Below are 27278 nucleotides of genomic sequence, written 5' to 3'. Positions count from 1 at the left end.
AATACCCAGCTGGGACACCTTAGTATAGGTGCAAGATCATTTTCAATGTTCAGAAATAAACTGACAAAGTAACAAAGTAAAGGATGAAAGACAATGATTTAAACTAAATGAACTAAAGAGACATCAGCGAAACAATCATATCTCATTCTTGGCACAGGAGGTTATGTGCGCCACAAAAATGGGGCATTGACCAAAATTAGGGCCAAGGCCATAAAAGACTGAGGAGTCAAATATTGACCATTTTAAAATCGTCTCTCCAGTCCCTGACACCTTGTGTAGTTTGCCAATTCTCGCCACATACAGACGCTGTTTCTTCACAGTCTGAAAAACAGAAGGTGTGAAGAGTTTTCATGTATAGAGGATTTGGCCATTGGTGGAGCCATGTGGCTCTAAATGTAAGCTGTTGAACTGTTTGTGCCTCTCCTGTTGAGGACTCTGTTTCTGAGGTTGGCCATAATCTGAGGGGGAAAATATCGAAATCAGAATATTAGATACATGAATCTTTTCTGCAGGTTGCTGAGAGATCCGTTGCCTTGGCTCTCCCTCTAAAATGCGGGGTGACTCAAGCATGCAGGAGACATAGATGTTCTCGTTAAAAGGAGAGACTGACGCTCCTATTCCCGCGACATCATCATCCTACACTAGTGGGGCTCCACGGTGTGCGATGTGATGCTCATTCCTGCAGAGTAGCAGCTACAGGAGGCGTGCTTGTCCCTGCCACAGGAGCACAGGAGGAGGACCGGAGCAGCGACCAGCAGGCTATTACCGAGCACCGGACACACCGTGAAACCGAGCGCTTTATTTCGGGTGCTCTTCACCCGCCTCCCACACTCCCTAGCGATGGCATTTAAGGATCGATCAACGGGAGCGCGTGAGTTATCCTCTTTATACAATCGGTGCAATGTCTTTTTAACGTGATGGATACAATGTGTGCTTAAGATACAGAGCAAACTGAATATCAGACAGTCATTAATCGCAACAACAGCGTCGTTTTGAAACGAGTCCAACACACGGGAATGTAAAAAAAAAAAAGAAAAAGCATCATCTGCTGTGTTTATTTATTGTACGCGCAATTTATTTGCAGTGGCCACAGCTGATGCATACATCTCCTTAAAGGAGACGCGTGGCGCTCGGCTCTTTGGCAACATCAGCATCCGACAGAGCGATGCCATGGCTGCAGGCTACCATCAACTTCAGCTCAGTGCTGATGGAAAAGCGGTCAGCGAAAGTAGCCTACATCTGTCGGCTAGTTGTTCTCTGGCATGGTTTTATCACCGCATGCTAGTATCCAAGTGGGGGAAAAGATAATTTAAAATTCAGGATACTCCTGTACAAATGTATCAGCTGGACTGTACAAAAACAATATATATATGTATGTTTGTTTTTCAACAAAACTTGGTTGGACTATGTTATCTAATATCTCCTGTAAAACAATAGGTTAATAGTGAAAGGAAAAAGGGGGTGCTCATAAAGCTGTTGGAACATTTTGTCTTGTAAATACAAACACTGCACATCAGGCCAAATATCGATGCATACACACTCCTCCTTTCTCCTTATATTAAAAAACTCTTGCATAATATAGATGTACTGAATATTTGAATGATGATGTTTTACATTATTGTAGAGGTAACCGCTCTCAGGGTAGCCTTTTATGAAGACATCGCAGCTGAACTGGCAGAGTAGATCACTCCCTGAATGTTAATGTGTCAAAAGTAATAGTAAGCCTATAAATACAAACATTCATTTCTGTATTGTTAAAACCTAAGACTTTGTGAGAATAGTTAGGAATTTTAGGCCAGTAGGGGCTTTTTTTTTAATCTAAAATTGTGTCAAAATGTAATCTAAAACACAGAAAGTGAAGCTGGACTTTTTAAGGGAAAGGTGCTTGTGAACTGTTGGACCCTTCTGTGGAGTACCTACAGTTTAGTATAATTTCAATGTTATAATACCAAAAATTGTATGAGTCTGATAAATAAAATCTACAAACTCACTTACATAAAAAGCTGTGATGTCGAATTTCAACCTCGCCAAAGTCTGTACAAAACCATCCAGTAGATGTTGAGAGATTTGACTTGAACATTTGAGCTGCTGGTAGCACTAGATCAAGTCAGGGGATCACGAGGACCATGGAAATCTGTACCAAATTTCATGGCAGTCTATCCAAATGTTGTCAAGACATTTCACTCAAACCCAAACATGTCAACCTTATGGTGGATCTACAGGAAAAGCAAAAAAAAATCACCGAAGTTGTTACAATTTAATCTGTGGGGGGGGGGGCATGAATTTCTGTGCAGAATTTGATAGCAATCCATCCAATTGTTGAGATATTGCAGTCTGCACCACAGTGATGGACCACGGACAAGACTGCCATTCCTCCTCCACAGCACTAACATGGCTACAAACCATAATAATATAAGATGAGAGCAGTATTTCTGTCTTCTAACCTGACGAGCCAGATGGTTTGTTACACAGAACCACCTGAGAAGCCTTAATTGGAAACTGTTTGGCAAAGTGCAGGCACTTTAAAAAAAAAAAATACCTGGCAGGTGATTCGATGAACCACCTGTCTATCACGTCCGCCTCACACACACCTAAACCACGCCCGTAGCTGCCAGTAGCTCCTAACCGGATGCCGATTGGTGCGGTAAGCCGGTAGTTCAGACACAAACACATTACTTGAAGCGTGACAAGATGGATTTTGGTGTGATATGTGAGCCTGTGATTCTCGCGCGATCCTGTGATATTGCGAGAATCCAGCTGCCGTGCAAAGTAAACAAACACTCTACATGAGACTAAGGATAGATAAATGCAAGGTGAGACCAAAATTGGAGACATTGCTCGCCTTTCTCCTTTTATTGGAAGAGCATTTGAATTTAACTGCATTAAATATCACGATGAAGAGGTTTCAGTTTATTGTAGTAGCGAGTCTCATATCCTGCCTTTATAACAAACACACAGGCTTTGTTTTGGTATGAAATGAGGTTTTGTTATTGTCCTCAAAGAACGCTTGGAGTGGATTAAGAGTGGACAGTGGCGTGGTGCTGAAATGCAACCGAGCCTATCCTCACTGGTGTCTCCCAGCTGACAGAAACACGCAGGGCGGATAAGCCGACTTACTCATGCTGTTGGCATTCAGATCTCTGATTAAGGTCATAATTTCACATGCTCACACAGGCCTGATGATAACTAGCTCCATGCCAAAATCTGTCAGTCAATGTCTCTGCAGTGGCCTAATAGCGAGGTCAGTAGGTCACAAACTGCTTATCTTACTGGTCACTTGATTACCACCACTTCATTTTAAGGATTCAGCACCCCCCTTCTTGTCAGTTTCCAGGGTGTCCTGTCCAGATAAGCAAATTTAAGGAATTGAATGATGGCTTTAGCCTACCTGCTAATCACCAATCACATATCCACTGTCTCATGGATCTGGGCTTGTTTTTCAGCGTTTCTTCCCTCGTTAATCATGCCCCACACTTTTAAATTGGATCCCAGCGAGCTCGTCCATGCTTGAAGCTGTTGTATCATGTACTTTGTTATCTGCAGATGAGTGCTGTTGATGCTGTTTTTCTGAAACATGATTCGCTGTGAAGTGAGGTTAGAGTATGCCAGTGATTTCATTCTCACGAGGAAATGGCCTTTCAGGCTGATTTTGTTTTGAGAATTATTAGATTATGACCAAGGACACTTTCCCTTATATCTTGGTTTTATTTTTTGTGATGGCAACAAGACACTTTACAGGAGAATGTGTCACAGCTCCGACAGGTTGAAACCATCATTGTGGAGGATTCATAATCAGAGACAAACCCGCCAAATGTTTGTTTGATTCAATTAGAGCGTTCGCATTGTTCCAGCTGACCTTGCGGAGGGTTGTTCTGGAGTAACTCCTGCAAAGTGTCGAAAGAGGGTGCATTTGTGTGTGTATACGTTTGTGTTTGGGGTGGGAGGGGTTATTAATGACGCATTCAGACCGAGAACATTGGCACCTTTGATTGAACAGAGGAAGTGTTTTTTCTGCTGAATGAATTAACTGAAGGAGCAAATGGGAATCACAGCCGAAACAGTTGCTGTCAACACGTCTTGTTCCATGTTGTGGATAATGCTGCTGAATCTGGGAAATCATATCCTTACATTAAACCATGTAGATCTTATTTAAAAGAACAAAATTGCACTCAAAGTTGCACACTATTAGGCCTCATTCAAATCAAAGTAATCTTACTAAATACTTTTTAACCCTTTTACAAAAAGGAGGCATTTGCAAAGTGTTGCCTCAGCATTGCAAAGTCAAGAAAGGAGCAGATTATTAAGTTGATTTAAGAAAAGTTAGAGGCACATTTTGCATTGCTTTCTGCAAATTGTAGATTCAATTCTGACAAACATTTAAATAGAACTCTGTTTTTCAGTTATTATCATTAGCAGTATTCTTCTCCCAAACACATGGACGATTGCATTCAGTAAATTCATACAAGGCTCAGGTTTTTGTTACTTTCCTATTTCCATCTCATAGCTGAGTAAATAAAGTCAAATGCAAGAATGTATTGCATTTTCTGACTTTTTATATATAAATGCACATTATATAAAAGCTTCAGTTTAGAGTCCAACCCGTCATCTCTCAGGACAGATTATAGCCTATAAGACCGACTCTCTGTAGCTGTGAGTCTTATACTAATAAAACCTATGTTGTCAGACACTTATATTAATCTGAGCCTGTCAGCGGCAAAACAAGCACGCTTGAAATAAGTAAAGTTGGACAATTGCCCTATTAACTTACATTGTAGCTTGCCGACTGCAGCGATCTCGCTTAATACTGGACCAATGAAAGATTGTTGATCCCATCAGTTACTTAGACACCAAAAAATAGGGTTGAATAAAATGGTAGTTACCCTTTAAAGTAGATTTAGGCAGACACAATACACGTTTAAAATACTATGACAATGTCAGATTCACGATAGACAGTTTAAAAAAATGGCATCAAAATCAATGCAGCAGAACTATCGTCTTGTTTATTCCTCTAATTTTTCCTCTTTGTCAAAACCTAGTGCCTACATTACCCACAACGCAACTTATTTTGCTAGTAGTGACTAATGTAGCCTTGAGATTAGGAGCGGGCTACACAGGTCATGTAAATTTATGAGAGGTCCTCGTCATTAAATACATACATGTTGTTTTGAGCATTTTAACAAATGACGAATACTGCCATTTCTGTTGTGAGGACATTGTAATGAATCAGATTAATGTTCTTTATTGTCTGGACGTGCATTCTTTCTGCTGTTGCCTTCCCTGAATCTGACCATCGTCTTTGACAGAAACTGAGAATCAGAGCTGTCAATTAGTTGAGAGCAATGCCATGTAACAACAAAACGCTTTTTACAAAACATCATTTAATTCATGTTCTTTCGCTAAAAAGGTCCTTTTAGAGGCAGCTTTGACATAATAATACACTGAAACATTTCAAAACCCACAGAATGATTGAAGCCAATCAATCAAACAAAAGGCAAACCAAAGATTCCGGCGAAGCAAATATGCTGCATTCCTATTATATTGTGAAACCTTGGCCTCGGCTTTTCAGCTCAGAACTGCTTGACTTAAGGGTTGTGTTTTTCAAACTGGCCTTCAAAGCAGGATTGGATTTGAAATACCTTTTGCTTTATTTCCTTTCTCTGCTGAGGGTTTACTGTACATCAGGAAGGCACAAAGAGAGAGGATAGAGGCTGTCTGTTTCCCTGATTGTGATGGTTCCGCAGTCTGGATCAGATGTTCTGGCAGATCCATCAGTGGTGTTAATGATTGTTCTCACCTGTGTCACAGGGGCGCAGGTTTAGTATAAATGAATAGACCACTGATAAATCAGTATTGAATGATGAATCAGTATTGAACTATGAAAGTTTAATTTAAAGGTCCCATGACATGGTGCTCTTTGGAGGCTTTTATATAGACCTCAGTGGTCCCCTAATACTGTATCTGAAGTCTCTTTTATATAGACCTCAGTGGTCCCCTAATACTGTATCTGAAGTCTCTTTTATATAGGCCTTAGTGGTCCCCTAATACTGTATCTGAAGTCTCTTTCCCAAAATTCAGCCTTGGTGCAGAATTAGAGCCACTAGAGCCAGTCCCACAATGAGCTTTCCTTAGGATGTGCCATTTCTGTGTCTGTAGCTATTGAGGAGGGGCGACGGGGGGGGGGGGAAAGGTGGAGGTGTTAGTGTAACCGGGAGGTCATATAGTTACCGGGAGGTCATATAGTTGCGATGAATGTTTTGCTCAGACAGAAATTCATTCATCTACAATAAGAGAATACGTTACAGATGCAGCTTGCATTTCAAGTATTGCATACGGTAACTTAGCCTACTTTGGATGTCTCGTGAGCTAAACCGGGTATCACTGTGTCACGAGCCAAAGCATTAAGAGATTGCAACCAACGTAATAATAATAATAACTTTATACACAAGTAGGGGAACCAAAAGAATATAGTAGGCCAACACAAACACGGACTGAAAAGAAATATAAACCGCGCACTAAATGGAAGGGGGACATCATTTAATTTAGGCTACTGACAACGTACAACCACGTCTCACATTGTAAAATATAAAATAGACATATTACATACACTAACTAAGTAATATACAGTGGGCAATACAGCACCGTAAAGAAAAGACCTTTACGACAGCAAAACAGTACCGCTGTTGTCCAAAGCGACCCCTAGAATCAAAACAAACTCAAAGTTACAAATAGCCACTTTAAAGATTAACTTTGTCAATCTGGGCCTTTCTGTTTATTCTTAATTATTTTAAGTGGCAACCAACGGGCCTGAAAAGTGAAGCCAATGCAGAAGTGCCTTAAACCAGCACTCTTTTGAATGGCCAGCAGGGGGCGACTCAAAGTTCAATTGTATAAAAGTCTATCTTTTCTATCTCTCTTCTACTTTTTTAAGATTATTTTTTTGGTCTTTTTAGCCTTTATTTGATAGAATAGCTAAAGACATTAAAAGGGGGAGAGAGAGGGACATGTGGGACATGCAGCAAAGGGCTGCAGGTCGGACTCGAACTCAGGCCACTGTGGTAAGGACTGACGCTTAGTATATGGAGCGCCCCAAAATGACCCTACATTTAACTAGATTTATTACCTCAATAAACAGTTGGTTTAGCTAGTTACAAGTCTTCTTCAATACAGCATGGTGTTCACTATAATAAATTATGGATTAGAGAAAATAGACGATAAAGCGAGGTATGCTTTAGGGTGCAACAACCTTGTGATTGACAAGTCACTACCACAGCTACGTTCTCGGGTTCATAGTCAGATCGACCCCACGGTCCTCCCCAGCTCCATTTTCTCGTCCAAATATGGTAATTTCCGGCTCCAAAAAAACAAAATGGTGACGGCCTATTCCAACTCTTCACTGAAGCTCTGTGATCCTGTGAAATATTCAAACCCAACTCTCCATGTTGTTTATGGCTGCACCATTCAATCAAATGGAGATATTCATTCACAATTTCATGCTAGTAGCATGACTCTAGGTATGGCAATGCCAGTTTGATGATTGGGCGTCCACCATTTTGGTTTAGAATTAAATGAAATTTGGTACACACATTCAGTATCCCCAGAGGATGAATCCTACTTTCTTTAGGGCCCCCTTGACTTTTCCACTTGCACCACTATGAGGTTGACGTTTGTGGTTTTGAGTGAAACATGTTAACAAATTATTGGACGGAATGCCATACAAATGTGGCGCCCATTCATGCTCCCCACAGAAATAGCACTACCTACTCTTCAGGATCTTCCACTAGAAATAAAGTTTTGTGTGTCTGAACAATTTTTGGCTACACAGCACAAGTTTGTAATGGCTAACCCACCGGCAGACTGCTTGTTATGCTTTTTTCGTGGTTAAAGTTATTACATTTTCCAGTCATAAAAGTTTGATTGTAGCATCACAACACGATTAACACCATTTACAGAAATGTTTTTGCTCTGAAGTTGCATTAATAACTCTACAGCTAGACGATGCTGTAGTTTGCACTGAGGACCTGAGAGCCCGGCTCAGATATGAGAATATGAGGTCATTTATCTCACTCTGCAGTGTCATCACCGGTGGGCAGAATATATTAGACCCCCACACACACACACACACACACACACACACACACACACACACACACACACACACACACAGAGGAAGTGTCCTGCCTAGAAACAGTGCTGACATAATTCACAGAGTGCTAATTTATGCAAAACCTATTCCATTTCCTCCAATGTCTTTGCCACTTTTTCATACTCATTTTCAATGTTCCCTGCTCCTTGGTCTGCTCTCTCTGCGAATCGACACAGTTACGCTTTGATTATGTTCATATACATAAATATGGACTTTTTATGTAAGCTACTTACAGACTGAATCACTAAATGAAGAGGGAGAGCAGAGGCCCTGCTGGCTGATGGAATATTCATAGATGGTTTTATGTGTCACATGGAGTAAAGGAAGGGGGAGACAGCGAGAACAAAGAGGAAATGTTGCACTGCTATTGTACATCAGATTTTTCTAAAGGTTTGGGTCTTGAATGAGTCAAAATATTGTATTGTATTTGTGTCAGATGTTTTGTCAATGCAGCAGGTTTTTGAGTAGAACATCTGCGAAATTAGAATTTTGCATACAATCATCATTGTGGATGAAAACAGGAGATAATGACCATTTCCAAAAGATGCTAACCAGTCACGCCTGGTGACTAAGTGTTAATTATTTTCAATACAGCAAGCACTGAAATCCAATTAACCACATTATGTCCTCAGGCTCGCCAGGATAAAAACACAGATGAGAGGCTCTTTTTGAAGTATGGTTGATAAAAGTGTTTGGTTCCAGAGCCCACAGAGTATCAATCCCCTTTGATTTTTGATCCCAAAAAAAAGAAAGAGAGAAAGCAAACCGCAGCCAAAGTCTAGACAGTGACAGACAGGCAGCTTCCTGGAGCACAGAGGTAATGTCCGTCCAGCACGAGTCAGATTTTCCTAATCAGGGTTATGGCAGAATGCAAAAGGCTGCCAGACCGGTTACACCTGAAGGACATTTATGTGCCAAATCAAAGCATTGATAATTCCAGGAAACAACTCCTCTGAGGGATCGTCCTCCATTACCATCAGAAGATAATAGGGTCGAAAACCCCGGAGGCAGGCGCACAAACACACACCTCATATGCACCCTTCTCTTCTCTATTTGTTGCTTTCATTATGTCATCTTCTCTTTGATGTTCCTGCCATTCAGTGTGAATCATGCAGCTTGAGTTTACATGATTTTATAACATTTTTAAGGGGTCTTATTTTTGTACTTCGGGTCATCATTTCTGTGGGCAATAACATCATGCTTGCAAAGTTATAACTGCTGAGATCGAGAACATTACAACATCAATAAAAAGAAATCCAACATGGCAAATCAGACAATCAGAACAAGTGTGCAGACTAAACAAATTTAACAGAAAGAGTAACAAAATATTACCCAATTGTGTGCGGTTTTTTCTGGGAAATGATCTGGGATTATTGATGACATTACCTACACTTTCAGTTTTACCTTTAAAAAAAAAGTGTCTTGGCGACACTGATCGTCTGACTGCTCATGTTTCTTGCCTGTCAGTATTGTACAAAATGATCATATCTGATATAAATCATGGCTAAAACTACAAAAATAAGATCCAAGTTGTAATATACCACAATTTTCCATTCATGTGGTTCCTCAGGAGTAATACAATTTTGTGACTCTGGGAAACCGGATCGAAAATGATGCATTTGTGGGCATTGAGAAAGAAAGCGCTTTAAATTAAAGGTGTGTTCAGACAGAAGTGAATTTGCAGTCAACTTGTGCAGTCTGTATTAATTCAACACAAACTGCTGGATAACAGGTTCAAAAATATTATTTGTATTTCCTCCCCTAAGGTAAGACTGTATTGATGATGCATTGACTTTGTATGCAATCATGCCACGTTTTCATTTCTGCCTGAACACACGGTAGAAGAATGAGGAGCTACATTTTTCTGTCATTCTTTATAACCATCACCCCTCTTTGGCTTCACTTGGTTGGTCTTCTCTCTCTACCTTCATTTCTCTCCATATTTTTACATAACTGTGGTGTAATATCTGTGGGCCAAGGCAGTGACCACTGATTCTCTCTTTTCACTTGCTTCTGAAAACGCTTCTGAAAAAGCCATGGGCGGCCCACCTGCATCAAAACTCTCCTCTCTATCAGAGTTTTGGCTTTAGATAAATCACTTTGCCGTATTCTTCAGGAAAGAAAGCCTCACCTCTTCCCAAACTCTGCTTTGCTACTCTCAGAAGCAACAAACTCACACCTCCCACTGCCCTGTCCCGACTGCTTTCATTGTTCCACTGACTGCACCAAACACCACCAATGTGTGGTTTTTGTTTGAACGTTGTGTGACAACTGGAGGATGACATAACAGGGTTACGCTCTAGTTATGTTGATTTTGTTGTTAGAGGACACCTGGTTGCTTAGGAGACTGAAGGAATGTGATGTAACTGCAGTGTAATGTGACCACTCACTCTCTCTGCCCACGCAAGGCACTGTGCCGACCGTGGAGGCATAGTGTAAAGTCATATGCACAGTTCATCTGTGTGTGTGTGTGTGTGTGTGTGTGTGTGTGTGTGTCTGTGTGTATGTGTGTGTGTGTTATCTGTGCGACAGAGAGGCTCTGAAGAATCTACAGAGAGTTATAGTAAAAAGAGAGAAAAATAGACTATAGAAAGGACCTGGTGCGTGTGTGACACTGGAGATATCTTAGTTCCAGAAAGAAGCAGAAAGTCCGTTTTGGGCCTGGAGTCTTCATGCTCACTGGGGATTCACATGATTCTTTTTGTGTCTCAGAGAAACCAGGTTACCCACTTGCTTGTCACTTGTTACTGGACTGCCTAAACTCCCTCTGGTCCACCCAAAAATATCTACTCACACTCTGAGAATGCCCCAGTCGTGTAAGAAAATATTTGCTATTTTAATCCTGTGACATTATTCCTCTGAAAATGAAATACATACACAAAGACAAAAAAAGAAGGCCTATTGACGACTGTGCTGTCTGGATTCAGACCTAACTGACAAACCTAAAATCAAATCTTCTCAGAGGATACAAAAAATAATTCCATGTGTGAGATAATCTTTGTGTTTGCAGCAGGGCGGGGTCACAGCGCATAGATTTTCCAATAAATATGTTGCCGAAATACGGCTGACATCAGAGAGAGTGACAAGTAGGCTACTGAGCAAGACTGAGACTGAGAGGAAGCACTGAGGTTCTGTTTGTACTCTGTCTGCGGCGTCATTTTATTTCGCAGAGCAGAGGAGAGGTGGTCTTATGTAGGTCTTTGCTTCAGTGACTAAAAGGGGACCAGCTGCTTTGTCTTTACACCCTCGTAGTCTTAGATGGTGTGTTTTTGTAGGCCAAACACAGAGGACTCGCTTGTTGCTAGATGACAAACAGAAAGAAAACTGCTTGTTAGCTTGCCAGTGCCTGTCAGGAAAACACACACACATCAGGTTTATCTTTAGCTGCAGCAGTGTTTAAAGGAGCCCTGTGGAATATTTGGCCACTAGTGGCGCTATGGAGGGATGTTATGACATGCAGGTCCCTGTTAAGTTTGTATTGTATCCTCCACTAGCACGCACAGGACGTGTGAATGGACATGTGGGTGATGTGATACACATTCCAGCTAACTGCAGAGGGAAGTAAATAAAACACGTAGTGCACGCAAGCTATGCTAATTGATCGGTTTCAAACCATTCCCCTGATCAACAATCTGTGGCAGCAACACCAAGAAATGTAGCAATGCTCCAGTAAAAGGCAGGGGGGCAGAGTAGAGATGCATGCCCAAAAGAAAAACCCACATTTCTTGTCAGAAGGAGAAACACAGCTGCTTTTAAACATTATGAAAGACTTGGATAACAACAGGTTTTTGGATATGCGCAAACATCGCGACGCCGACGTTTTCAAGAAGGTGGTTGAAGGAATGAAAGAGGGACGCTGTGTTCGCACGGTTCAACAAGTCCACCACCGGTGGATAACATCCTATTTTGCAAGGCTGCATGTAAACGGCAAATTAAGTGTAATATTTACTTTCATGAGCCGAGTAAGGAATATTGTCTTTTTAGCACATTTTATATGCATGTAAACGTAGTCAGTGTGTTTCCTTCAGGAAAAGCCTTGGCAGTGTTGTTGCTTGCGTGGGCTGCTGTCCATGGTACTGAAAGCCAATAACCAGATGAACTGTACACAAAGGTCGGACACAATGAATGCACGGTTCCCAGGGCAAATCAATACGATGATATCAATATTTCAGGAGGATCTATCTCCATACTCTTCCCGTAATTTTGTCCCACATTGGGACAAAATGTCTTATGTAACACTCCTTAAGAACAATGTTTTCTCTCCAGGTCTCATCCCTGACTTGTACTGCCATCACTATTGTTGTTATATGAGCTGAAGACAAAGAATAGTACACAGAGTCCACAACCCATGTCAAAAACTCTCCTGCTCTCATGTATCACCTTCTTTTATCGTGTGGTTTGATGTTACCGTCAAAGACCTTTTTTCAACACCTCCCTGTGCATCTTTTATTCACGCCAGGCGATAAAAGATAGAAAGGCGCTACATGTGCGCAGAGGCTTACTATACACAGACAAAGAACAAGCTGCGAGCCTTTTCTCTGTGTGGTGGATGAGTGGTCTTTCTTCAGTTAATGATCAGCATGCTCTCCAGTGCAGGTCTATACGTGTGAATTGTGCAAAGAAGGTGAACTGGAACAAGGGTTCAATGCTCTAACAAGTCTGTTGTTGTGGCTGTGTGTAATAATTGGCTGTCAAAAGAAGCCATTGTACATGTTACTATAAACAGAAAGCACAGCCTGCAAACCTCTCATTCATCCCTGCTCCTTCTCCTTCATCCCCTCATCCTTCCCTTCCTTTCCTCTTCTGTCTTTGTTCGTCCTCTCAGCTGTGCTGTGATCAACTGTAGTTGTTGGCAAACTTGTGTTGCGTGGCTCTCTCTCACTCTTCTGCCATTCTTCTCTTTCCTCCTCTCAGGCTACATCTAAGTCTGAGTTTTTATACAACACGTCAACGCATATCATGACCATCGGCATTCACTGGGCATGCGCGTGCCGGTGTTAACAGGAAGAAGATTGTCTGGCGTTACTCTGTGGTTGAAAATCATGGATGTATAAGTTGAAAATACAGAAAATGCTTTGGAGAAAGAACAATAATGGCGAAAAGCAAGAGCAGGGATTTATTAGCTTGGACTGACTGGACTGTAAGCTACCTAACTGATACTGTAAGACTGACTGAAGTTCATCATCATTTCCAAAGGTCTCGGTTTGTGCTCGTCCAAACTACAATGCAACCTCAGAGTTTTCAGACTTAAAGGGGGGCAGCAGTGTTTCCAAATGTCTCTGTTTTAGGGGCTCAGAAACACCAGAGTAGTGGGGATGCGAGGCACGAACGTGGCAAAAAATATTCGTTTTAAACCAAAACGCAGTAGTGTGGATGTAGACCCACTCTGCTGGCAGCTGCATATGAATGTTCTCAGAAATCAGAAAGTGTTGACTGCTGGAGGAGGAAGTATTCAGATCCTTTACTTCAGTACTTAGTACTAACACACCACTCTGTCAAATACTCTCTAAGTAAAAGTCCTGCAATCAAAACCTTACTTAAAGTGTAAAATTTGTAAGTATTATCGGCAACATTTACATTTCTGGATTAATATTCCCGCTGCATTAATGTGTATGTTGCATTTTTCTGCTGTAGATGTTTAAGGTTGTGCTAACTTACTGTTGTACTGTCACATCAAAATACCAAAAGTAAAAGTACTCAATATTCAGAATGGCCCATTTCAGGATAATGTTGATTAAGTTTTTGATTTATAATTATTGATGCATTAATATAATACATCACTTTAATGTTGCAGCTGGTAAAGGTGGGGCCATACACTGCCAGGTAGCTTGTGAAGGTCATTGATCTTTATTCACAATAATACATAATCATTTATTTGTTGATTATATTTGTATTAATAATCTGAATCTGCATAAATATATATAAAATTGAATGTAGTTGAGTAAAAAGTAAAATATTCCCCTCTGACTTTTAGTGGAATAGAAGTGTAAAGTCTGGAAATGAAAGTACTCAATTAATGTATTTAGTTGAAATCCAACATGGCTGCTCCGTGCCTCAACAGTAGTGAAAGCTGTAGGAACATACAGTTTACAGACTTCTGTCTTATTTGTGTCTCACTAAATCAGTCGTACACACAGTCCTGTCCAACTTCTATCTGTGGACATGTTGCTACGCAGTTTGCACGCACACCTGTTGTTATCAACTGGTATTGCTAACAATGGCTAACCTGGATAGAGCTAACCCCACAGTGAAACCCAAATGGTTTTAATGGAACGTGGTCAACTCGGGTGTGCCGTCATTCAAAGCTCCGACTTCTGAGGTAAATGGAATGCACTATTATTCGACTCCCCCTTTCAACCACAGACTTCACAACAGTTGCTCGACATTTACTATGCCCCTAAGTCTTTCCTCCAGTCCCTCACTGTCTTTTGATTGCTGCACGCACGCACGCACGCACGCGCGCGCACACACACACACACACACACACACACACACACACACACACACACACACACACACACACACACACACACACACACACACACACACACACACACACACACACACCTCTTACTTTACACTCCAGTCTCTGAGAAGATGAGCACCACAGGGCAGCAGAGCGGGAGGGTTTAATTTGTGTGTGCCTGACACACACACACACACACGGGGGAGCGGCCTTCAGTGGCTGAGCAGTCGAGTCCTTAGCCAAGGACTTTCATTAAAGTAATGTGCTAACGCCTCGACAAAGAGGCACACGTGCCACTGGAGCACACACACTCATTCAGAGGACACACACACACACACACACACACACACACACACACACACACACACACACACACACACACACACACACACACACACACACACACACACAGTTTATCTTTTAATGACACCTGGATAAGCAGAGGTACATCCATTGTGTATAGATTATGTCACACACGTGCACACACACGCTCTGCGCCCACAATGCACTGCTCATGTTTATCATATATTCTTTCTGATCCAAGCCAGTGCTCACACATCATCTTGTCTCTGGACTCATCCAACAAGCAGCGGCATCACTGTCATATCGGCACTGGGAGCCGATTAAACACTTGGTTATATTTTTCGGTCTTAAGCAGGTTCTTATAGATCTTTATTTCTTATAATAACAGAGGTCAGAGTTGGAATTAATCTCGGTTGTTTTGTTGCAGCTCCATGCACAGCAGTTTGGATAATTTCATTGGATATGATTGGATTTTAATTTGCTATATAAATAGGAAATGGAATAAAGATTTTTTTATATATAATGATGGGCTTCAGCTCTCTTTGGATAAGCCCTTTTCTGCATAATACCATGTTATGCTTTGCATTTTATGATGCATCTGTGTGGGTATGTCTGTTATGTAATGTGCTTTTTTGGGGCATTTTGCATGCATATAGTGTCTCAAAAAGTCTATATGCATTTTTCATTTCATGCATCTTTGGAATACCATCATTTTTCATTTAAGTAATTTATAGCCGTGTGTGTGTGCCAAACGTTGTGTGTCTGATTATCAGTCTGTCTTTTAGTCAGTGCATGACAGCAGAACAGACACATTGGAGGAGGATGTGATGCAGGGGGAACAAGACAAGAGTGAGAGTCAGGGCCACTGATGCTGGAATGATTCGAGCTGCTACAGCTGTCAAGGTCTCTGGCTGGCATTAATGTATGAATTTACCATGAGGCGGAAGCTCACAGAGGTGTGTGTGGATGTGTGTGTGATGGGATCTGACTGATACGGCTTTTCACGTTAAGGCTGAGATCGTCCAACTACGCTGCACCATTACAACTTTGCATTACAACGTCGTCGTCGTTACCTAATCCTCCCTCGCAGCAGGTTAAGAAAACTCAGCCAGCAACTGCAGCACCACTGAACAAAACCACAAAACCAGAACCACACTGCGCTGAGAATAATAATTACAAACCATTGATAAATAAACCATAAGACTCTTAGAGGATCGGACCCTCCCTTTGGACAGTAGGCTATCAGAAACATTCAGTTCTAAATTATGGCTGCAATATTTTCATTATCAACTTGTTTTTTTTTTTTTACATTAATCGATTAATTGTGTATAATGAAATGACAAAAAAACAACAAGGGGCCCGAGGGGCCATCATCAAACTCATTGTTTTGTGGAACCAACAATCCAAAAGTCCTTTTACCTTCAAAGATATAAAACAGATAAAAAAAAAAGCAAAGCAAGAAAATCTTCACATTTAAAAAGCTCGAAGCAGTGAAAGTTTGGCTTATTTTCTTATCTGCAGGTCGGATTCGAACCCGGGCCTCTGCAAAGGACTCAGCCTACATGGGGCGCACGCTCTTACTGGGTGAGATAGAGGTCGCCCCAATAACTTTCTTATTAAAGCTATAGTGCATAGTTTCTGTCGCCCCCATGAGGAATTCTAAATAATGACAACAACACTGTCGGCGCGTCCACATGATACAAGCCTTCCGTGATCACGCACAGCCCCCCACCTCCTCAACGCAGTTGCTAGTAGCCAAGGTGGACACGGAGGATTAAAAAAACATGATGGACTCTTCAGAAGAGGTAGTTATCTTTATCACTCGAGTTTCTGCACGCAAAAGTCACCGGACGCCACAATCTTCTGAACATAGCCATACTGAGAAATCCAGAGAGAGTTGTGTGGAGCTGATAGTCTTAATTAGCTTTGTAGCAACTCATTTGGCAATGGCTTGAATGTAACGGACGTTCATTAATATCAAAACGTTACGCACCAAAGCTTTAACAAAAAACACATTCTTCCTCTTACAAATGAAAAGTTGAATTCCTAACCAATAAAAACAAACCCCTGCTCTAATCAACGCACTCAGCGGTTCTGCTGCTACAGCTTTACTTGGTCTTGTATGACCAGTAGCTCATGGTGGCTAATGTAAGCGACTTTAAATTAAACGGACTTAATGACTCTTCTCTACTGGTGCTACGGTTATACTACATGCCCATGTTTTAGCATTTACCCTTGTGTTTATTCCTGCTAATTGGGGCCACAGTGACTGCTGTTCCACAAAGGTTACAGTCTCTCATTAAACTGTTAATCAGATTTGAAAACTGGTGCCAAATTATTTGACTAATCGTTTCTACGCTAAATTATATTTTGTCAACTTTTTACAGATGTGAGAAATTCACTATGAATTCAGTTGTTTACAACTAACAATTATACATACATACAGTATGCAATAGTAGTTGTTTTGGCAATTATTTGTGAATTCAGAACTATTTTTATTTAGAAACTTTAAAGCTCCATGAAATAATTTTTGTAGCCACTTGGGGGCAGCAGAACAATCTGAAAAGACAATATCTGTCATATTATAAAGTGGTTATGTTTAACGTGTTAGCAAACAGTTACTTACTTACATATTTTACATATATTATCATTTTGTCTGGAGTCATGTTTCCAATATTCTCTCTCCTTTTAGCAGTTTTGATAGCTACCAACACATTATCGGTCTCTTTAGCTGCCAAACGCTCCACTATGTCCACCAGGTAACTGTGGTGTCTGGCGTTTTCTGCTGGACAGTGTGCAGTTGTACAACAAACTGCATCTCACTTTCTCTTTTCACCACAGTGCATCTCATCTTTCCTGAGCAGCCATCTTTCACTCCATCCTGCTGGCGTACCAACTGTGCATTGTGAGGAAGCATCTCAATCTTTTTTTTATGTCCTTTTTAACAGCTGAGACCAAATTACAGGCTTTGTTTCACTGGGAGACACACTAGTGCTCGTGAGTAATCAAACTCACTCACCCTGTCAGCATATATGTGTGTAGCATGTACACCGCATCTGTTCATGACTGCTCTGGCGGTGGTTAATTAGGAAGGCTAAGCGAGGTGGGTAGGAGGACGGTGGGCTTCTTATCTTGTCCTCTCCGTCCTTTTCCCTCTGCTCTTTGCTTCTGGGCAGCAGATTAGCTCGACTTTGACTCAGATCTCACAGCGAGGGATTCCAAGTATTGGATTGGTTGTAATAATAATGAGGAGATTAATGTCTTTTGTGGGGAAAGTTTTCATTCAAAGTCAAGATAGAGTTGTTTTTTTCCCCTCTGCTCAGGGGGGCTGTGATGAACTTTACTGCTGAATATCAAGATGAATGACAGAGAGAAAGAGCAAGAGAGGAAGGGGAGAGGGGGTGGTGGAAAGAAAAATGGCAGGGAAGGAATTGACGGTTTCGATCCAGCTCTGGTGGAAAAGAAAGATGAGGGGAGCTACAGAGGAAGAGAGAAAAGAGTGATGGAGCAGACAGAAAACAGAAAGGGGAGACAAAAAAAATACAGCAACACAGCTCATTGTCTCCATCCTGCCCCTGCCATCAATCTCCTGAATGTCAGCAGCCTTACACACATACACACACACACACACACACACACACACACACACACACACACACACACACACACACACAGCCTGCCTACACGGAGTAATGAATCATGGCAAGGTATGGCATGGCACAGTGCAGCATTTGTTAGAGGTGGTGTTTTTTTCCTGTACTGACAGGCTTTGTGTAAGTGCTTTGTATTGTGTGTGTGTGTGTGTGTGTGTGTGTGTGTGTGTGTGTGTGTGTGTGTGTGTGTGTGTGTGTGTGTGTGTGTGTGTACTGTGGATATGGAAAGTAGTGGCACGTAGCCCAGCACCCGGCTGCGTGTGTGTACTGTACAGCGTACATGTGTTTTAAGAGTACAAAGTGTCTTCTAGGTGACCAAGTCGCCTCACAGCAACAACAGCTTTATGAAACAAAGAACAGACACAGAGTTGTTACTCAGGATTGTTGTGAATCCTATTATTATATAATATAATTTATGATGAATAATTAATTTAAGGATACGAATCAGGGGGGTAGCTACAATTGAAGACATTTAAGTAATGTACTCTGTATTTTTTTGATAATTGGGGGGTTTTAGCAATACATTTTTTTTATTTCTTTATTAGATTATAGAACTAAAAAGATTTTACAGGCTGATTCCTGTATGTTTAGATATATCTCTGGGATTATTGACCACTTGCAGTGCTATGGAAGAGAGTTGTACCCCAATATTTCTTGTATCTGTACATGCAAAGCCGACCAGGTGATGGGGTGATGAAACATTCCTGCCAAAGGTTTCACATTATTCCAGGGATTGAAAGGTGGCAGTGATGTACCAATACATGTGGCATTGTGCCTGCAAAGGCAAGGAAGAAGAAGCTTCTAAGCCACATATAAAATGATTAAAGGAGATGGGTAATGATGTTGGAACAGATACAATTTTTTATTTTAAGGGATGTAGACATATTTTGATCCTTTTATATAGACTGTAGCAAACTGCACACCAGTTAAATAAATAATACTGTATCAAAACTCTTGATACTGGACTTATCAATATTCAATGCTACAGACACATTTTGGTCAGTTCTTAGAATGTATTAATCCTAACCCCAAAACCTGCCTGCGGGTTAGAAAAAGCATGTTTTGTTTAAAAGATTTTTTCCAAAGAAAAAACACTTACCCTAGAAAGAAGCTGAAAAAACCGAATTGTTTGTCGGATTCTTAAAATGTGATCCCTGAATGCGCCTCGTTGGCGGCGCTGCCATTATGTAAAAAAGCTCCAAAGTTAGGCGAGAAAAAACCACTAAGTGGCTACAAACCTCACGTAGTACATGTCTGATTTCAAAGAATTGTAGAAAATCAAACATTTGCGTGATCAACGAGCTGTAAAATGCAAAACATTCTATAGCTTCTCAGCTATGTGTAGGCAGCCATGTTTGTTTACTGCCATGCACAACCACGTGATGAAATTTCATCCAAACCAGTGTTTCTCAACGGGGGCGGTACCGCCCCCCAGGGGGCGTTCAGAAGATGATGGGGGGCGTTAGAAGCAATATTTTGGAAAGGGGGGCGTTGAGGTGCCCTTGGGGGGCGTTTGTTTGAAAGCTAGTTTAAACCAAAGATTCACAATAACAATACATGTTTACACTTAAACTACTTGCAAAAAACAGTTTTCTGCAACATTAAAAACCTGCCAGTTCACGGCACTGCAACTGGACGAGACGGTGGATCATTGTTCGGCGCAGCTCCGTGCTGCCTTCATGGAAACGGGAAGTCAGAGCATCGTCTTAAATGAGCTCCGTATTTCAGCGTGAAGCTGCGTTCAGAAAAAAGCAATCGCCGCGCAGGGTGGTGCGACGTCCTGATGTATTCTTTAATCCCCCAATGTAGCACAAGTAGACTTTATATTTCACAGTAACAGTTTTTCGTCAGATCTTTTATAGAACCCAACGTTTCCTACTGTACCTGAAGGCAGCTTAATTTCACGAAGAAAAAGAGAAAAGAAACGAAGCGAGAGATTTTTTTTTTTTTACGAGCGAGAGATATCGACTGTGCTTTGTTGTTTGGCAAACATTTAGCTGTCCCCAAACTCCGGGCAATTCAGGGCTTGTGTTTGCTGTTTTAAAACTTTCTTGTTGAAGCGATAGAGGAAGAGATGTCGCTGTTTACTGTACGGGACTCCACCTCCTCAAACAAACGGCCAGCGATGTGGGGTTGCGCTTCTCCAAACGTTTTTTTCTGCTATTTACTCGCAAGACAGGCGATAGCAAACCTAGACTTTCAAACCTAGACTCTTCAAACCTAGACTCTTCAAACCTAGACTCTTCAAACCTAGACTCTTCAATCCTAGACTCTTCAATCCTAGACTCTTCTAACCTAGACTCTTCTAACTTATACTCTTCTAAGCATCAACAAAGGGCTCTCACTAACTTTCAAAGGTTGTAAACTTATTTCCATTCGGCAGTAGGTGTCGTTCTTCAAGTCGTTTGTCATCACCAAAATGAAAACCTTGTTTCTGTGTGTGTGTGTGTGTGTGTGTGTGTGTGTGTGTGTGTGTGTGTGTGTGTGTGTGTGTGTGTGTAATCCTGCTTTTACCCCCATGATAAGTGCAAGCTTGTTTTCCCGTTGGAACAATTTAAATGAAAAATAGATTTGAATGTTAAATTGCTAGCTGTTTCTGATTGGCTACTGTTAGTGTTTGTAATAATAATAATAATAATAATAATAATAAACATTTTATTTAAAGCGCCTTTCATGACACCCAAGGTCACTTCACAACCAAAAAGGACATTCAAATTATAGTCATCTTATAAAGGTGCTGAGGTTCACACCATGCAGCAGGCCTTTTGATAATACCTAATTATAGTTTGAATGTTACATATCTAGTAGTTCTGATTGGCTGCTGTTATTTAATTTGAATGTCAAATGGTTGCATTTAAAAAAAAAACTGTAAATATTTCTATTCACATGGCTTTTTTGATACCTGGGAAACTAATACATGTGTTGTTTGTCATTCAATGATTTGATTTATTGATTATTTTTAATAACAATAGTAACGACAATAATAGGCCTATATTAGGGCGTAATCATTAATATCCAGGGCAATTAGCCTACATAATATTTGATGGGGGGCGTTAGGGACCTGGATAATGGATAGGGGGGCGCTGGCACAAAAAAGGTTGAGAACCACTGATCCAAACTGACTGAGACCTGCACCAAAACACAGCACGTCCTAGTGGTGAACAGTGGTAGAAGTAGTCAGATCCTTTTCTTAAAAGGTGCCCTGCCACATGTATTTCATGACTTTGTGGTAATGTCTGAAGTTCTACCATGGACTCTGTAACATTTTTTTGTGGAAAAAATGCCTTGGTTACCTTGTTTCAAGCCATTCTAGCGCGGTATAGAAAGCCTACAGGAAGACTCAGCTCGATTTCTGCCAGTTCTCATTAATATTCAACAAGCTAAGCTGCTTGACTCTGATTGGCTAACAGCTAGCCAATGAGAGCCTGGCTGTCAGAATCCTTTACCCAGCCCAACTGGGCGAGCTCATGAATAGTGATGAGCTCAGGCAGTATGATGTCAGACTGACCAGCTTTTGTGATTGGTCTGATTTCTCCGCTTATTTCTGTTCAGTGTCTAGAGCTGACAGAGGAGGTAGCAGTTCATTTTCACATTCACAACATAACACAAACACATATGGACCTAACATATTTCAAAAAATGCAAGTAAAAACGGTTTTGTATGGCAGGGCACCTTTAAGTAAAAGTACTAATACTACACTGCAATAATACTCTGTTACAGTACAAGTCCTGCATTGAAAATGTTATTTCATTAAAAGTATATAAGTAGCATAAGGAAAATGTAGTTTAAGTATTAAAAGTAAGTAAGTACGTACTCAATGCAAAACTGCAAAACTAAACTACATTCAACACTCCACGTCCATAACCACTTTCAAATCTCACCTAAAAACTCATCTTTTCAGACAGGCTTACTCTCTTTAATTCTTTTATTAATAGTATTATCATGTTATTTTTATTGCTTGTTTCTCTGATTGCTTGTTTAATGTATTGAATGTTTTATTGCTGATTTTGTAAGGTGACCTTGAGTGTTTAGAAAGGCGCCTATAAATAAAATGCATTATTATTATTATTATTATTATTAAAGCTGTTACATTCCACCACTGGTGTTACCTTTGTAAAAATGTAACTAATTCTTTGTGTGAATGATTTACAGCCAACATTATTTTTCCCTGTAATGTGTATACATGTGTTCTCTTAGGGAAATGGGTTATTATCTGATTCAATTGTTTTTCTAATAAAAAAAAAAAAAAATTATCAAATAAATGTAACTTACGTTTTTCCTTTTTGTTATGTTTATGCCATTATAACTTTGTTATACTGCTAAAAAGACGTTTAGGGAGTTACTCTTACTTCTGCCCATGATTGTGCTTGTTGATTTGAGATGCAAAACTTGCAGATAAAGTGACAAATGAGCTCACAGTGAGTAAAAACGTGACAGGAGCAAAAAAATGCTCAAAAATGGCTTGGTCCGACTTAAGGAGACCAAATATTGTACCTCACACAGCTGCACAACTTTGCCTCCTGTCACAGATTCTTTGAGCAGGAAACAGGCCTTTTGTAGCCTAGAAATCTAGACGCACCCTAGCAGCAGCAAAATTATTTTGCAGCCAGGGGGGTCTAAGCACTCTCCGTTGACTTGCGAGCTGGAAAAACCAAACTCTGGTCAGGCCAATCACATCGTGTATAGAGTCGGTGGGCTGTCTTATGGCTGCTGCTGCTGCTGGGAACAGCGGTCTTCTGGAAGACTTGGAGTTAAGCTTTTCTTTGAGAAAACAAAGAACGGCACAGAAATCATTCTTAAAAAAGGAAGATGTGTAGATGTGCGACCAGATACGGCAAAAGTTTAATCTATCAACTATAGCTTCTCTTCCTTCTTCGTTGTTCTGCCTGGTTGTAGCGCTATCCTATTGCATGCAGAGGGAATTTGAAAGACAACCGTTTATCCCGCCCCTCGGATTAAGCCCTGTCAATGGTGAGTTCCCAGACCCAACATCTTGATGTGGGTCTGGCTTGTCAGGCTAGGCCAGTGTTTCTCAACGGGGGCGGTACCGCCCCCCAGGGGGCGTTCAGAAGATGATGGGGGGCGTTAGAAGCAATATTTTGGAAAGGGGGGCGTTGAGGTGCCCTTGGGGGGCGTTTGTTTGAAAGCTAGTTTAAACCAAAGATTCACAATAACAATACATGTTTACACTTAAACTACTTGCAAAAAACAGTTTTCTGCAACATTAAAAACCTGCCAGTTCACGGCACTGCAACTGGACGAGACGGTGGATCATTGTTCGGCGCAGCTCCGTGCTGCCTTCATGGAAACGGGAAGTCAGAGCATCGTCTTAAATGAGCTCCGTATTTCAGCGTGAAGCTGCGTTCAGAAAAAATAGCAATCGCCGCAGGGTGGTGCGACGTCCTGATGTATTCTTTAATCCCCCCAATGTAGCACAAGTAGACTTTATATTTCACAGTAACAGTTTTTCGTCAGATCTTTTATAGAACCCAACGTTTCCTACTGTACCTGAAGGCAGCTTAATTTCACGAAAAAAAGAGAAAAGAACGAGCGAGAGTTTTTTTTTTTTTTTTTACGAGCGAAGAGATATCGACTGTGCTTTGTTGTTTGGCAAACATTTAGCTGTCCCCCAAACTCCCGGGCAATTCAGGGGCTTGTGTTTGCTGTTTTAAAACTTTCTTGTTGAAGCGATAGAGGAAGAGATGTCGCTGTTTACTGTACGGGACTCCACCTCCTCAAAACGCAGCGCGATGTGGGTTGCGCTTCTCCAAACGTTTTTTTCTGCTATTTACTCGCAAGACAGGCGATAGCAAACCTAGACTTTCAAACTCTAGACTCTTCAAACCTAGACTCTTCAAACCTAGACTCTTCAAACCTAGACTCTTCAATCCTAGACTCTTCAATCCTAGACTCTTCTAACCTAGACTCTTCTAACTTATACTCTTCTAAGCATCAACAAAGGGCTCTCACTAACTTTCAAAGGTTGTAAACTTATTTCCATTCGGCAGTAGGTGTCGTTCTTCAAGTCGTTTGTCATCACCAAAATGAAAACCTTGTTTCTGTGTGTGTGTGTGTGTGTGTGTGTGTGTGTGTGTGTGTGTGTGTGTGTGTGTGTGTGTGTGTGTGTGTGTGTGTGTGTGTGTAATCCTGCTTTTACCCCATGATAAGTGCAAGCTTGTTTTCCGTTGGAACAATTTAAATGAAAAATAGATTTGAATGTTAAATTGCTAGCTGTTTCTGATTGGCTACTGTTAGTGTTTGTAATAATAATAATAATAATAATAATAATAATACATTTTATTTAAAGCCTTTCCTGACACCCAAGGTCACTTCACAACCAAAAAGGAACATTCAAATTATAGTCATCTTATAAAGGTGCTGAGGTTCACACCGTACAGCAGGCCGGCCTTTGATAATACCTAATTATAGTTTGAATGTTACATATCTAGTAGTTCTGATTGGCTGCTGTTATTTAATTTGAATGTCAAATGGTTGCATTTAAAAAAAAAAAACTGTAAATATTTCTATTCACATGGCTTTTTTGATACCTGGGAAACTAATACATGTGTTGTTTGTCATTCAATGATTTGATTTATTGATTATTTTTAATAACAATAGTAACGACAATAATAGGCCTATATTAGGGCGTAATCATTAATATCCAGGGCAATTAGCCTACATAATATTTGATGGGGGGCGTTAGGGACCTGGATAATGGATAGGGGGGCGCTGGCACAAAAAAGGTTGAGAACCACTGGGCTAGGCCTTTTGCCCAACACTTACAATAACTAGAAGGGCACTTTGAGTGCACAGACCTCTGCCAAGTCCTTGTATCACAATGTTAACGAAATTAAAAAATAAAGTTTCCACCCTGTGATTCGGATCCACTCCAAAATTGTATGGGTTCGTCCTTGGCCCACGCTGCACCCTTCCACCAAGGTATTCAGTTGCAGAAATCGAATATGCCAATGTTCTGTACAAATTCAAAAACTGTTCTCGACACATCCAGGCAGGTGAGAATGACAATTCTCAAGGTACCTGACTCAAATAGTATTTGCTAATATCTCTTGGCTTTTGTTCGAACCAGTCTGGAGTCCCAGATGGTTGGATTTTATCACGTCAGGTTGGAGTTAAGAGTTTTTAGGCTGGTTACCAAAAAGCATAATGCTCAATGGGTGTTGTCACAAATCATTTTCTTTTGTCCAAACTTTTACTTTGTTGTATCTTTGTTTCATTTTAGGTTCACACCGCGCATACAAAACATCCCACAGACTGAAGATAATGACCTCTTCTGAAGAGTCCATCTTGTTTTTTTAATCCTCCGTGTTGCTACTAGCAACTGCGTCGAGGAGGGGTGGGGACTGTGCGTGATCACGGAAGGCTTGTATCATGTGGACGCGCCGACTGTTTTGTTGTCATTACTTAGAATTCCTCATGGGGGAGACAGAAACTACACACTATAGCTTTAAGTTAGTAGATGTCGACCTAAACCATGGCTATGCTAGACATCATGTGCTTTTGTGTGTGAAGAACTGCACCTTGGTTTTGTTTTTTTTACCTGAAGGTTAATCTTACATTTTATAAAGGTGAATTTGTTTATAGGATGTTTGCAGAGCTTGGTTTCTGTTTTAAGCGAGGGGGCTAAAACCTGTATAAACCACTGTAGGAAGGCTTTAATATCAAGAATATTAATTGTGCAGCACTGAAACAACCAGATTACAATTGTGTGTGTGTGTGTGTGTGTGTGTGTATACAGGGTACAGTGACAGCCTGATGAAAAGATACTGTACGTCATTTGTCCAGCTGTTGTTTTATATTTATTTTTATACCAAATACTCGCCCATCCCCACCATGAATATGTACCTGTAAATACATATAGCCTAGATATAGAGTGTATCCATGAATGTGTAGATGGGTACACTAGCTACGTACATGAGTATGGGAGAGGGTGAGAGTGGGGAATTGATACCAACAGCTATAACTGGCTAATTTTAAATGATAATTTGTCTAGCAATTTATAACACTTAGTTTTTAATAGTTGTTAGTCACACACACTGGTGTCTATAGTCTATTTTTCCTCTCTTTTTACTATAACTCTCTGTAGGTTCTTCATAGTCTCTCTGTCACACAGATAACACACACACACACACACACACACACACACACACACACACACACACACCACACACACACACACACACACACACACACTTTTCCTGCTTGTACTGCTGCTACTATGTCCTTGTACTGCCACACATAAAACACGCACTCTCTTTGCACCGACTCATTTCCACACACACTGAGGTGCATGGGCTCACATGTCCGCACCGATACACATTCACACACAATCAAACGCCACCTGCCGGCATGTTAATAGGTTGTCAGTGTGTGTTGTACCGTCCAGCAGAGCGGGGGGGGGGGGAGAAAGGCACACCAACCCTCTGCCCTGGACTCTCCATTCACAGGCATACTGTCGGAGTCTGAGGTGCCAAATGTTCAGCCTGTGGGGATCACAGGGTGGCATTGAGAAGAGCTGGACTGTTTTACAGTGCCTGGCAGGGAGGAGGGAGGAGATAAAGGAAGGGACAGAGAAAGGATGGGATGAAAAGAGCGAAAAGGTACAGAGGGGTTTGGTGAAAGGGAGAAAGGAACACTTTGAAATCTGGGGGAAAAGAAGAGGGGGAGGAAAGTGGTTGCATCTCCTTCATACAAG

At 41.0% G+C, this 27278-nt stretch overlaps 1 protein-coding gene across 1 annotated transcript in view; it reads left to right on the top strand.

Annotated features, from left to right (window-relative positions):
• Positions 1-385: 385 nt before the first annotated feature.
• tbkbp1 (TBK1 binding protein 1) overlaps positions 386-27278 on the top strand; it is a 67614-nt gene continuing 40721 nt past the window's right edge. The window contains exon 1 of the mRNA XM_039787939.1: positions 386-871. The gene's annotated coding sequence lies outside the window, so the exon portion shown is untranslated. The remainder of the gene's footprint in view (positions 872-27278) is intronic.

This window comes from Perca fluviatilis, chromosome 21, assembly GCF_010015445.1.
Source record: "Perca fluviatilis chromosome 21, GENO_Pfluv_1.0, whole genome shotgun sequence".
Taxonomy (NCBI): domain Eukaryota; kingdom Metazoa; phylum Chordata; class Actinopteri; order Perciformes; family Percidae; genus Perca; species Perca fluviatilis.
Note: the sequence above shows the minus strand (reverse complement) of the source record. Positions and strands in the feature narration are given on the sequence as shown.